This window comes from Anastrepha obliqua, chromosome 4, assembly GCF_027943255.1.
Source record: "Anastrepha obliqua isolate idAnaObli1 chromosome 4, idAnaObli1_1.0, whole genome shotgun sequence".
Lineage (NCBI taxonomy): Eukaryota > Metazoa > Arthropoda > Insecta > Diptera > Tephritidae > Anastrepha > Anastrepha obliqua.
In genome coordinates, this window is record NC_072895.1 from 32,887,924 (window position 1) to 32,897,966 (window position 10,043).

General features: G+C 37.1%; 1 protein-coding gene across 3 annotated transcripts in view; it reads right to left on the reverse strand.

Annotated features, from left to right (window-relative positions):
- Positions 1–8,240, reverse strand: part of LOC129245639 (uncharacterized) — a 98,999-nt gene extending 90,759 nt beyond the window's left edge. Inside the window, exon 1 of one of the 3 annotated variants that reach the window (XM_054883937.1) lies at positions 8,108–8,240. The gene's annotated coding sequence lies outside the window, so the exon portion shown is untranslated. Of the gene's footprint in view, positions 1–7,879; positions 8,053–8,107 lie in introns of those variants that run through there. The other 2 variants (XM_054883935.1, XM_054883936.1) reach the window with 2 other exon arrangements.
- Positions 8,241–10,043: the final 1,803 nt, after the last annotated feature.

The following is a 10,043-nucleotide window of genomic DNA, read 5'->3' on the forward strand; positions in this document are numbered from 1 at the left end:
TTGTAAGTGCGATTGAGAGGAGCATAGAATACAAACAGTACTCACTAGCCGTTTTTTTCTCATCAAAAACAGATCAGACTACACAGTTCCCGATCTAAACTTCAAGAAAGGCTTTACGGTACGTTTTCCACCGAGAGCCGAATGGAGCAAAGGGAAGGTGATTGGAAGATACGATATCGAAATCTATGCCGACGGTTCTAAGATGAACTGTGGCGTGGAAGCTGGCTTACATTCGGAGCCGCTCAACCTATCCCAATCAATTTGTCTTCCTGACTTTGCCAGCGTGTTCCAGGCAGAACTGTTAGCGAACAGAGAAGCATGCAAATTATTAAAACTCTCCAAGGAAGTTGGTGCAAGAGTAGCTATCTTCTCAGACAGTCAAACAGCTATAAAGGCCTTGGACTCCAACTCCAATTCATCCAAAAGTCTTACAGTGTATAGAGAGGAGCTGGAAATGCTTAGTCATTGGCTTGAAATCAATCTGATATGGGTTCCTGGTCACAGGAACATACGCGGTAATGAGATAGCGGATGAGCTAGCAAGAAAAGGCTCGACACTAGAAATAGCAGAGGCGGTGGCAGTCTCCACCCCACTCAACGCATTAAAAGCATCCATTGCTTCACACTATCCTGCTTTAGCCGAAAGAAGGTGGAAGCAATTAACAACATGTATTACAACAAAAAACACATGGCCCTCATACAAAATCCAAAGGACGAATGATCTGTTAGGACGCTCTTGACCAAACATTTCACGCATCACTGCAACCCTTACAGGCCATTGAAAAGTAGGGGATCATGCAGCTAGACTCAATCTACCCTTCAATCCTATCTGCAGGAGATGTCAAGCGGAAGGTGCGAAAAAGTCTTTTCCACTACTTATGTGAATGTCCAGAGCTAGCTAGGGCACGACTCCGCTCCTTTGATAAGCCTTTCCTGCAGCAAATTAATGAGATCTCAGACATCGAGTTTAAAAATTTGCTGCTATACTTGGACCTCACTAAATGGGTTTCACTTAGAGCAACAAAAAAACAAAAATAGAAACAAAAAAAAAACAAAAACAACATCATTATACGAGAACGGTGGTAGTAAAACGGTGCTGGTCACTAATTAGGATTATTTCTGTGGAAATACTCAACCACTTTAACACCAACAACAAGGGTTAAGCTTTGGGTTAGAAAAGTTATTGCCGGAGCAAATAGATTACACGTTTTGTTATATTAGCTATTAAAATTTTTATTATTATTATTGCACCTTTTCAGAATTAATGAATTAACATTTTATTAGGCATTTTATAGAATTTTTTATCAGCCTTAAATTTGAGAAATGAAGCATTATTTTTTTTTTGCATTTTTCACAACCATCGCAAAAAACTTTGTTAAATAAAATGACTCAACATTTAAGAGAAGAAATGAATAAACTGAAAAATGTATCCTTCAATCACTATATACAGGAACTAACAGCGGAAAAAAGTACTGACTACTCCCTATGGAAATCTACAAAATACCTGAAAAGACCAAGTATACAAAACCCTCCAATGAAAAAACCCAATGGCTTGTGGGCTTAGAGCGATATTGAAAAAACGGAAGTGATTTGCTGATCACTTAGAAAAAACATTTAAGCCTCATGAAGCACATCATGCACCATTGCTTACAGATATTCATCAAGCTGAAAACCAGTTCTGTTTGTCTTTGCCTGCAGAGATAAAGCGTAAAATAAATCTCCTGAAATCTAAAAAAGCACCCGGCATCGATCTTATCACCGCTGAAACCTTAAATAATATTACTCAAAAAACATTGATTAAGCTAACAAAAATTATAAATGCATGCCTTAAGCTAAAATATGTGCCAACGTACTGGAAAATTTCAGAGGTAATAATGATACCAAAACCTGGCAAAAGTCCTCACGAAGTGTCATCATACCGTCCGATCACCTTGCTACCTATAATGTTCAAACTACTCGAAAAAATAATTCTGCAGCGGTTAAACGCCTTATTCCTACGCACCAGTTCGGATTTCAAGCAAAGCACTCAACAATCGAACAAGTGGATAGGATCACAAATGTGATAGAAGAAGCAATCGAAAAGAAAAAAAGTGTGCTCTTCCATATTTCCCGATGTTGCTCAGGCCTTCGACAAAGTATGGCATGACGGACTACTCCATAAAATTAAAATCTTGCTTCCAAGGGAGTTTTCGGACCTATTTACTTCGTATCTAAATAACAGATATTTCAGGATCAAGTGCGATAGCTCTTATTCAAGCCTAAAGCGAATTAAAGCCGGGGCTCCACAAGGCAGTATCCTTGGCCCTATACTTTACGTGCTTTTCACACCTGAGACTAGCACTATAGCTACCTTTGCTGACGAAACGTGCATTTTAGCAATTGGAGACGATGAGACACAGTCCACTCGCAAACTTCAGGAAGATGTTTTAACAAAATCACCGAATGGACTACAAAGTGGCGTATAAAACGTAATGAAGCCAAGTCACTTCATGTGGATTTTACAAACAAAAAAATTCAATATCATCCTGTATATAAAGGGTTTTTCAATTGGCGCGGGTCGATTTTGGCGCTCTGTGGCAGCCATTTAGTTTTGGTGACATCTGTCAAATCTTTTGTTTATTATTCGGTTGTTTATGCCAAATCATCATGGCAAGTTACACGATTGAACAGCACGTTCAAATGATAAAACTTTATTATCAAAATGAGTGTTCATTAACGCAAACGTTGCGCGCATTGCGCCCATTTTTCGGTAGACGTGGTAGCCCTTCAAAGTCGACTCTTCAACGTTTGGTGGCCAAATTTGAGACGACCGGGTCAGTAAACAATCAGCCAACACCCGTTCGTTCAAGGAACGCAAGATCAGCCGAGAACATTGCCGCGGTCGTGAAAGTGTACAGCGTACAAGATCCAACTGACCCAGGAGCTCAAAGTTGATGACCATAGACAATGCCGTTTGTTCGCTGACTGGGCTTCGAATCGTTTGGAAGAGAACCCCAGTTTTGGGCGAAAAATCATCTTTAGTGACAAGGCGCATTTTTGGATGAATGGCTGTGTTAACAAACAAAATTGCCGTATATGGGACGACACCAATCCACACGAGGTTCACCAGGTGATAATGCATCCTCAAAAAGTTACCGTTTGGTGTGAACCACGGCATGTGGTTCTAGCAGGACGGCGCTACGATTTGAGGGTAAGGTTATCTCTCGCAGTGGTGATGTGCATTGGCCACCAAGGTCATGCGATTTGACCCCGCTAGACTTTTTCCTGTGGGGTTTCTTGAAGTCTCAGGTCTATGCAAATAAACCACAATCGACCGATGCTCTAAAGGTGAACATAACACAGGCCATCGCTCAAATTCAGCCGGATCTATGCGGAAGAGTCATTTAAAATTGGACCACTCGGATCCGTTCCACCGTAAGAAGACGAGGCGGGCATTTGAATGATGTCATCTTCCACACTTAATGGCATATAGGCGCCTTTCAAATAAAAAAATAATTTTGTCAATAACTCACACACAGCTTGTTTTATTCCATTTGAACATCTACCCGCCTTTATTGAAAAACCCTTTATTTCTGGCACGAAAATTCCATACTCCAATACGGGGAAGTACTTAGGGATGACGCTTGATGCCAAACTATGCTGGATAGAGCACGTTAAAATAAAACACGTGGAATTAGACCTCATCTTTCCATACAAAACAAACTTTTAATTTATAAACAAGTATTTAAACCTGCGGCCGCCGTAGCCGAATGGGTTGGTGCGTGATTACCATTCGGAATTCACAGAGAGGTCGTTGGTTCGAATCTCGGTGAAACACCAAATTAAGAAAAACATTTTTCTAATAGCGGTCGCCCCTCGACAGGCAATGGCAAACCTCCGAGTGTATTTCTGCCATGAAAAAGCTCCTCATAAAAATATCTGCCGTTCGGAGTCGACTTAAAACTGTAGGTCCCTCCATTTGTGGAACAACGTCAAGACGCACACCACGAATAGGAGGAGGAGCTCGGCCAAACATCCAAAAAGGGTGTACGCGACAAAAAAAAAAAATTTAAACCTGTGTGGACTTATGGTATACAGCTATGGGGCTGTGCCAAACAAACTCATATCGGAAAAATACAACGATTTCAACACAAGTTTCTAAAAAACGCAGTAAACGCACCATGGTATGTGAGGAACACTAATTTACATCGTGACCTCAATATGTCATTAGTGTCAGAAGTTGTCAAACATTACGCTGTAGCTCATGCCGAAAGTCTCGAAAAACATACTAATCCGGAGGTTGGGCGACTTGCCAATTTAGATGACCAATGCCGGAGACTTAAACGAAAAACAACCAAATGATCTTGTTCCAGAAATTTTGATGACTAACAAATACATGGAAATTTCTGTCAGCTGTCTTCCAGTTATACATACACGTATTTCCTATAAATACTGTCGAATTTAATAAAATAACACAAAAAAACAAAAACGCACTTTTTGTCTGATGAATGACTTTTGATACTTGATGTTTACTAATTTGACAACGCTGATTCTAAATATACCCTCATTTTTTTTTGTAGCAGCTCTTGTTTACGAGTTATAGCTATCAAAAAAAAATGTCTATATTTCAGTGTTAATTGACGAATATTTAAACAAATATTAAGTTTTCTTAATATTATTTGTTATGGCATCGTCAAGACGAGTTTGTATAAATGACTGGAACAGTTTTTGTTTTATTTGCAGAGAGTATATGTTTCAAGAAAACCGTTTGAATGTGACATCGTTCGTAAATGAGGCGTACAAAAATTACTTCGGTCACCTAATGGAAATGAAAAATAAGCCTCGAATTCCACAGAAGGTATGCAAAACGGGCGTTGAGTTTCTACGTTTGTGGACGAATAAGAAAAGGAATAAATTTAGATACGAAACTGCTATGATCTGGATTGAACCTGTGAACCACCACGACCACTGTTATTTTTGTATGGTAAAAATAACTGGCATTAACCGAAAAAATCGAGGCAAATGGGAATATCCTTCCATACGATCGGCACATAGACGTGTTTTGAGCCCTACGATGTCATCTAAACCTTAACCTGGTGCTTCACAGAACCTTTACATTTTAAGACAAAAACAGACAATAGCGATAGTGACTTTGATTGTGACCTGGGAACACCAAAACCATTTAACCGAGATGATTTAAACGACCTCATTAGAGATCTGGGACTGTCAAAGACTGGTTCAGAAATTTTGGCATCTAGATCAAAAGAAAGAAACTTAGTCCCAAAAGAAACTAAAGTTTCTTACTATCGCAGAAGAGAACAAACTTTCCTTAAATATTTTGCTGAAGAACATGACTTTGTATTTTGTAAAAATGTCCTGGTTTAATGGCGGCAATGGGATTACAAAATTACGTTTCTAGTGAGTGGCGTTTATTTATAGATTCATCAAAACGGAGTTTAAAATGTGTTCTCTTACACAATGGGAACAAATTGGGCTCATTGCCTATTGCAAATTCTACTAAAGTAAAAGCAGAATATACAACTATTGCTCTGGTTTTAAACAAAATTAAATATGCGGAACACAATTGGGTCATATGTGTCGATTTAAAAATGGTAAACTTTCTTTTAGGCCAACAAGGTGGTTACACAAAGTTTCCCTGTTTTCTTTGCTTATGGGATAGTAGAGCTAAAAATCAACATTGGATTAAAAAAGATTGACCTGCTCGGAAATCGTTAGTACCAGGACAACAGAATGTGATAAACCCACCTTTAGTATCAAGGGATCGTATAATTTTACCTCCGTTACATATAAAACTGGGGCTTATAAAACAATTTGTTAAAGCTCTTGAGAAAAATGGAAATTGTTTTCTTTTTCTGTCAAAAAAGTTTCCAAAATTGAGTGCCGAAAAGATAAAAGCGGGTATTTTTGACGGGCCACAGATAAGGTCGTTAATAAAAGACTCAAATTTCATAGACACTATCGCAGTGATTGAGAAAATGGCATGGAATGAGTTTGTTTAGCTTGTTCAAAATTTCTTAGGAAATAAGAAAAGGTCTGACTATTATCAGCACGTCGAACAACTAATGGGTCACTTCCAAAGGGTTGGATGTAATATGAACATTAAGTTACACTTTCTTCACAACCATCTGGACTATTTTCCAGCCAATCTTGGGAATCTCAGCGAAGAATAGGGCGAGCGATTCCACCAGGACCTTCGTACGATGGAGGAACGCTATCAAGGTTACTGGAACACACACATGATGGCCGACTATTGTTGGAGCATTAACAACAGTTCTACGCCTTCAACTTCAGCAAGGAAATCATATAAAAGACATTTTTTTTAAACTTAAGAAGGCAATAAAATAAAATAATCTTTAAATCTATAGTGTTTTATTACAAAAAGTCAAATGTGTCATATAGAGTCATATAGAGCTCATACAGGAACTTCAGTTACAGATTTGAAATTGTCATTAAAAATTGGACTAAAAACATGTATCATAACCCAATCATCAGAAATGCTGTTGTGCAGTGTAATATTACTTGATAGTTATGAACTAGATGTAAAAGAATGAAATGTATTTAAATGTTTATAACGTTTCAATAATAAAAAAAAAATAAAAAAAAAATAAAATTCACAACTCTGATATCAATGAAAAATTAATGCTTGTTTCACTACTCGGATAATTACATGCACAGCTGTTTTTACATCTATGTAATTGGCGTTTATTTTCACCCTTTAGCAACTCCTTTCAAAAACCATCTGTTACATTTGTTTGCACGAATTCCCCTATTTTACAGATTTCGCATTGCTATTTAACGCTTATTAAATTAATTTTTCAAATAAATAATGCAAGCACTTATTTTGTTAAACCATATTTTCCAAACTTTTGATTTATTTCCTGTAGAATGTACAGATTTTTTACAGCCAACTTCACTTGCATTAAGTCGCATTGCCATTTTGACTTTCAAAACTTAATAATAAGTGCAATATGAACATATTTTCATTTTATTCGCACCCAGCACCAACCGAATGGCATTCGTAATCCACACAAATCCACTCAACTACGTATGCCGGCTTGCATTTGCTTTTTAATTATTCCTACAAGGCACATTTTGACATCCCCACTCACATATGGTCATATCTTTTTGAGAATATTGTGCATATTATGTAGTCAATGCACACATTTTTGCACATGTATGTGTGTGTGTCTGTCAAAATTTATTACATATGTGCATACTTACACATACACACATATACATATGCATGTTCCAAAGGCCGATTTAATAAGCGTAAGGAATTGGCAGTCTTCATTGCACTTGGCTTCTATTCACAGTGCAAAGTGAACTTTGAGATCAAATGAAAATATAAAAAAAATTAAATAAAATAAATTGCGAGGAATGAACTTCTTTACTGTCTTGAAAAAAGATCAGGGCGTACGCAAAAACGTCAAACACAAAAATACAAATGCGCATAATTGAACATATCGGTCGCATCAAGCTGTGTATACAAATATTTACACCACATTTCAAAAATACAAACAAAACTAAAAAAAAAACACGAAGTCAACAGACGCGCCCCCACAAACAACGCGACCATCGCCGTGCGCAGCAATGAAGTGTTTACGAAATTTTGATTATGATTGTTCTGCTAAAATATTTGCGTCAAATAAGAGTGGAAATATTTCAGTCACACATTCCGCCGCATTTATGTACTATATTCGCTGTCAAAACCTTGATGCACTTTTCTATAACTGTGTATGTACATACTTATATGCACACATATTGCAATTATGTTTATGCACATGTGAAGCACTGACTATGCACATACATACATACATATGTACATATTACTATGCATGGCGCTACGTATGCACATGTTTGGCAAAGAACAAAAAACACACCACCTAGTGGTTTACACCGTTGTTCCCGCGAATTTTGTTTCGACGACATCAACAAAGGTTGCACTGGTGCGTATTTCGCTATTGGAACTGTAACTATAACGAATGCACTTCGAAATTTAACAGGTTTTTGTCGAAACAAAATCATACGATACTTCCGGTCGACCAGCCTCAACCATAACAGCGAATTATAATTTGTTTTTGTATAACATATTTTAACTTAACGCCAACCTAAAAATCGCAAAAAACCAACAAAGCGTTAGATTCGCTTTCTGTTAATCTCCAACGTGGCTAATATTTTTTTACTCAAACGTGCCGCCCCCTACGCGACGACTCATTCTACATGAACGGCAAAGTAAAACTGAAACAATTTACACGATAGGGAGCACAATACGGCATGCCAATACGAAAAACATCCGATGGCTGAGCTCCAACGCGCCAGCAACAGCAGAAGCGAAGCCGAAAGCAGAAATGTGTGAAAACAAAGAGCCCACAACAAAAACAAAAAAGACACGAGGTTAAGTAAGCTACAGCAACATGTTGCTTAAATTGCGGCTACCTGCAGTGCACGAAAAATGTTGCGCAACATAGCAACACGATTTGTATAGTATTTAGTCAACAGGTTATTGGTATCGTTTCGAAGCAAGCGAAGATGAAAGCAAAACAAAATTGTTGAGAAGTTTCGGCCGCAAAACACGTTGCCTTCGTGGGGGCCCGACGACGCTGTTGCTGTTAGTGAAATGTTTCAGTTTTCTCTTTTGGTGTTGTTGCAGCAATGTGTATTTATTTCTTTTTGTTTTTGTATACATATAATCGTATGTGAGTGGCTATGTATGTTTTTCTCTAAAATGTAAACAAACCCGAACCTACCGTAATATTTAATTAATAGAAAACATACAACTATGTATAGATATGTATGTGTGTGTGTGTGTAACGAGGGTAGGGCATACATATCCCGTTGAATCTGCTTAATTACAATTCACTTTTCATGCCCCTTTAGTTACAGTTATCCGTTATTTTCAGTTGCACGGACTGCGGTTAACCCGTTACACTCTAATGAGTATTTAAATATCTTTAACAAATACTACTTACATACATATACATATGTATGTATATACTGGAACTGGTAATAGGTATTACCATATTAATTTTCTTAAACATTCTGAAAAAATAGTCGACAACTTCGCTGTGACACTACTTTTCAATATATACATATGTATGTATGTGCACACATATGTATATTTATTCCTTCCGCTTCATAGTGCAACTTTTCAATGGAAAAAATAAAAAATGTTCAATATTTAAACAGGATAATAAGTGTTTAAGTTCAGACAGAACCGAACTCTATACGCAACGCTTAGCTTTGATGAAATGCTGCAATTAGCCATAATATACAAGGAACGCATTTATAACTTTGAATTGTATGAAATTTATGTACATATAGACATGTATATGTATTTCTATATTTAGCTCGCCATTTTTGTTTTTAATTTCGCATAAGCAACCAGAAATAATCAATTCTTTGTATACAAAAATATTCCTCATATTCTAAAATAAACGACTTTAATCCTTACTTGGCCTTCCTTGGTCTATGTAAACCTATTTCCTCGCTAAAGCCAATGATTTATTAATATAAGTATACATATACAGGTATCCCTCCTTCAACAACTATAAAGTACTGTACTACCTTTGTAAAGTACTGTACTTCTACAGCCGCGGCGAAGCTTGCCGTCTTAAAGATACAGTCTTGCCACTAAGATGGTATACATTTCTATCTCAGTGAGTGTTGGGGAAATTATTTCTTTTCTTCTACATGGCCTGAAAACAAAAGTGTTTCACGCTGCTGGTTGGCAGTCTGCGTCGAGCCGCGGTGTGTGAAAGAATAAATTTTTAACATTAAGAAAAAAATAATAATTTTTTGAAAATTCTAACTGTATATAACCCCTTAAGTTTCAGTCCAGGAAAGATAAAAAAAAACGTCCAAGAGGAAATTTATTTCTTTAGAAGTAAAAAAAGAAATCTTGGATCGAAAGGAGAAAAAGCATCTCGCATTGGAAAAAGCCTTAATTTGAATGAAGCAACAGTCTGGACCATCAAGAAAAATGAAGAAGAAATAAGAAGTACAGAAATTTTCTGAGCAGTGACGACGAATAAATTTATTAAATTA